Source organism: Grammomys surdaster, unplaced genomic scaffold, assembly GCF_004785775.1.
Source record: "Grammomys surdaster isolate TR1022 unplaced genomic scaffold, NIH_TR_1.0 126115, whole genome shotgun sequence".
Lineage (NCBI taxonomy): Eukaryota > Metazoa > Chordata > Mammalia > Rodentia > Muridae > Grammomys > Grammomys surdaster.
Window position 1 is genome coordinate 5,018,146 of NW_021620923.1, and position 5,036 is coordinate 5,023,181.

Genomic DNA, 5,036 nt, shown 5'->3' on the forward strand with positions numbered 1-5,036 from the left:
AAGGATACTATTATTTAAAGAAAATCATTTTATAACTACTTTCTACTGTCCAGAAATTCATTCAAAACATAGCTGTTTGTCCATGTAGTTCTTTAACATGCGATGTGTATAAGAATGAGAAATAGTTTAGAAAAAGAGGAGGTATGTTATTATTCAGCAAGAAGCAAAAAATATTTCTCACAAATTTCAACACAGAACTTGGGAAGCTCATCAGATTCTACACGCTACTAAATATAAGAACAAGCTGTTCTCCATAGGGATATTCAGGGAACAAAACTGAACAATACTTTTCCATATTTTAAATCATACTTATATCATCCAATTCAAAGAGTGAGTTATGGAAGGCCTACTGTTGAGCAGTTGCACTATAAGAAAGAAGTATCATAAAAATAAATAGGTAAAATTAAACACTACAGACAAACCATAAAAGTTAAGCATCACATATCATTTTTTTTTGTAGTTTTATTCTTTTAAAGTCCATCTGTTGCCACACTCCCAATCACCTCTGCCACAGTTCTTCATCCCAACCGCACCAGGCCTCTCTACTCCCTGGGGCCTCCAGCCTCTTGAGGGTTAAGCAGGTCTTCTCCACTGAGGCCACATTAAGCAGTTCTTTGCTGTATATGTGTTGGGGGACTCTGGACCAGCTTGTATATACTGCCTGGTTGGTGGCTCAGTGTCTGAAAGATCTCAGGAGTCTGGATTAAGCGAGATTGCTGGTCTTCCTATGAGGTTGCCTTCCTCCTCACCTTCTTCCAGCCTTTCCCTAATTCAACTGCAGGGGTCCTGACTTCAGTCTAAAGATTGGGTGTAAGCATCTGCATCTGTCTCAGTCAGCTGTCTGTTGGGCCTCTTAGAGGACAGCCATTGTAGACTCCTGTCTGTAAGCACACCATAGCATTAGGAATAGTGTCAGAACTGAGAACTTCCACTTGAGATGGATCCAAAGTTGGGCTAGTTACTGGACTGCCTTTCCCTCAGTCTCCTCTCTATTTTTGTTCCTGTAGTTCTTACGGAGAGGAACAATTCTGGGTATGACTGTAGGATGGCCACCCCATCCCTTCACTTGATGCCCTGCTTTCTACTGGATGTGAACCCTATAAGTTTCCTCTCCTGACTGCTGGACATTTCATCTAAGCCCCCCTCTTTGAATCCTGAGAGTCTTTCAACCCCCAGGTCACTGGTAAGCTCTAGAGGGTACCCCCACCTCCCACCCACAGAGGTTACATATTACCATTTATTCTGCTGGCCTTCAGGGCTTCTCTCCTGCCCCTTATATATCTGATTATGTTTGAGTTTTGTGGGTTGTATACTGGGTATACTGTACCTTTTTGGCTAATATCCACTCATGCATTCTCATATCTTATTTACAATATTTGGTTAAAATAATTCTTTATGAATATACTCACAACTGAAAATACCTTTATACTAATTGAATTTTAACTGAAAAGGAATAATAGAACTTGTTTTACTCTGTCAACTTATTGAAGTCAAAAGCTTTAGAAAAATTATAAAAAGCATTCGCTGGTCACATAATTTCTCATTTTCTTAGAAAAGGTACCATTTTAATGTCATTTAGTCAGCTAAAAAATTTAATTATAGAGTAGTTAAGATGATAACCAATGAAAACAATAAATCAAATTATATGAAATTATAACAAAACTTTTAAAACTTTGCATTAAACACATTTAGATTTTAATTTAACCAACAGAGGGTTATTGTGAAAGAGGACAGTGTTAAGTTTTATACTATCTTTTAGGCTATTATATACAAGTGTGCAGCAATCCTAGAGTAAACAAAAGGGGTAAGCTAGGGTGACAAAATTCTCGATGTTGACTTTGGAATGTAATTGTAAGGCATATTCAAATTCATTTTATTTTCAAAGAACAGCTCGAAGCATGGTAGGAAAATAGCATTCTTCAATATGCCATGGGGCTCATATCTTATTTAGGAAAATAGCGATCTCTAACCATTAAATCAAACCACCCAGGTTGCAATGGATGTTTAAATATAAATAATTATTTTATTTTATTAAAATAAATATATTAAAATATACACAATACTAAAATGAAAAGTCATTCACTTATAGATAAGCTAGTATAATATTTTGAATGTTGTAGTGAGAACAAATAATTTTCCACAGTGATTGATGTAGGGGCTATAGGATTCATGATTGTGTTCATTTTTATAAGAAATGTATGATGGGCTCTGATCACCTGAACTTGAAAACAGGCATTTACCCATATACATTACAAAAATAATTAACGTGTAATTTGCACACTGTACTGTACATATATATGGAGTTACAATGTTTGCTTTCATAACACATAAATACAAAAAATTCTACTCATAACCTTAAAGACATTTCTAGCATATCTGTATCTAATAATTTAGAAGTAAGAAAAACTAAAATTTAAAATCTGAAAAATATAAATTTACATTGCCAAGGCCTTATGAGAATGTAAATCTTTTTATCAAGGTTTATAAATTCTATTTGTAGTAACTCTATTCTGTATAAGCATTAGTGGACTTTCTTATTTAAACTAATATTAATCTTTTTACATCTTTAATTCTTATTTGTATCACTCTCTGACTCCACTATAAGTTTTGAAAGTATCGTAAGAATTTTGTAATTATATGAATTTCAAATATAATCAAAATTCTTCAGGAATAAGATCAACAAATTGTTTATGGCACGTTATTTTCAATTAAATGAAAGTAAATTGTTTCATGAGTTAAAGTTATACATATTAATTTTTAATGACATCTAAGTTCAACAATATTGATTTATTCATCAACCACAGTACATTAAATAGAAATTTAAGTTTGGTTTTAAGATTTGATTTAGGTGATAAATCTTCTAGGCCTTCTTAGAAGGGGGAACAAAATACTCCCAGGAGTAAATCCAGAGACAAAGTGTGGTGAAGAGACTGAAAGAAAGGCCATAAAGAGACTGCCCCACCTGGGGATCTATCCCATATACAGTCACCAAACCCAGACACTATTGTGGATGCCAAGAAGCACATGCTGACAAGAGCCTAAAATATCTGTTTTCTGAGAGGCTCTGCCAGAACCTGACAGATACAGAGGTGAATGCTTACAGCCAACCATTGGATTGAGCATGGGATCCAAAATGGTGGAGTTACAGAAAATACTGAAGGAGTTGAAGGGGTTTGCAACTCCATAGGAAGAACAACAATATCAACCAACTAGATCCTCTTCCAGAGCTCTCAGGGACTAAACCACCCATCAAAGACTTTACATGGAGGGACCTGTGGCTCTAGCCACATATATAGCAGAGGATGGCCTTGTTGGGCATCAATGGGAGGAGAGGTCCTTGGTCCTGTTAAGGCTTGATGTCCCAGTGTAGGGGAATGCCAGGTCAGGGAGGCAAGAGTAGATGGGTGAGGGGTGCAACATCTTCATTGAATCAGGGGGAGGGAGAATGGGTTAGGGAGTTTTTGTGGGGGAGAGTAGGAAAGGGGATAACATTTGAAATGTAAGTAAAATTTATCCAATAAAAAATAAATAATAAAAAATAAAATAATCTCTCACCTGTAGATATGGACATGTTTTTTCATAATTCAGTCAAACAGTGTCTTTCAATTTTTAAACTTTATATTTTTATGGATCATCATAGTATAGACAGTAGTTTTATAAGTAAAAGGCAATATATGTTTGTTTAAAAGAGAGGTCTATGGACAAGTTATACTTGAAGGATTCATGGTTGGTGACTTGGACACTGGCTTTGACTTCTGGATTTTTTTAAAAAATAAAGGTAAATACTTTCTTTCTTCAAAACAAGATGCCTTAAGTTACTTTCAGTCATCCTGTTTATTACAGCAACAGAAACCAAACTACACCACTAACTGTGTACACTTGTTAAAATGTGTGTTATCTTTCATGTGATCTGAAGTGATACGCAAGGATCTTGTTTGTGGTCTTGATTTTGAGAAAAGATGAAGTGTACTTGAATTTAAGCATAAATCTACCAAAATAAAGTACTATCTAAGAGCCTATTTGAATAGGACTTTGAAATAACCAATATAAAATTGTATGTATATATTGTGCATATGGTCCCTTTAGTACATTGTCATCAATCTTACCAGGTTGCATAGGATTTATTTGTTCCTAAATTTTCTTTAAGAAAGAGAGGTTTGGGAACTAAGGGGAAAAAACTGCAGGAAGCTTTAATTTCTATCCACTTTGCTTTGTTACTTTATTTTTAAACTTGAACATTTTTTTCTAGTCTGTAATTTTAATGTCTAATGAGTCTGTTATAAATAACTTCATTCTTTATATCTCCAGGTGTTTAATTATCAAACAGCATAGAGGTCTTTTGTACTACTATTTACCTTTTATATTTTAAAACGATATTAACCTTCTAGGACAATCATTTTAGCTATTGTCACTAAATATATGCAAATCATTTGAATACAATTGTTCCTCACAACAGTATTCCCACCCAACACAATCCACTTTTAATAATTCAGGAGAGTGAAATCTACTGATATTTAACTTGGGATACTTTCTATTTAAATTTTGGGTTATGGTTTTGTCAGTCTGTCTATCCACTATTGGACTCAACTGAAAATCCAATCATAAGGAATTTCACTGTATATAATTCTACTATAAGACACAGACTATGTAGCATGTAATATCTCTAAAACAGTTTTTTTTATTCTCTTTTCTATGATGCTAGCTTGTTTTTTGCCTTTGTTAATCATTTAAAAAGCCACCTTTGGGTATATGTTTTTAGATGTTATAAGAATGGTAAGCAAGCCATGAAGACTGAGTCAGTAAGCAACACCTATCTATGGCTTCCATTCTAGTTACTGCTTTTAGGGTCCTGTCTTGAGTTACAACCCTGACTTCCCTCAGTGTTATAATATGATCTGAGTATTGTAAGTCTCACAGCAATAGAAACCCTAAGTAGGCAGAAGTTGGTACCAGATTATGGAATATTTCTGTGACCTTACCTTGTGTTTAAGGGTGATTGTAGTGTCATGTCAAACTCTCACTTGAAAGGTTGCTGA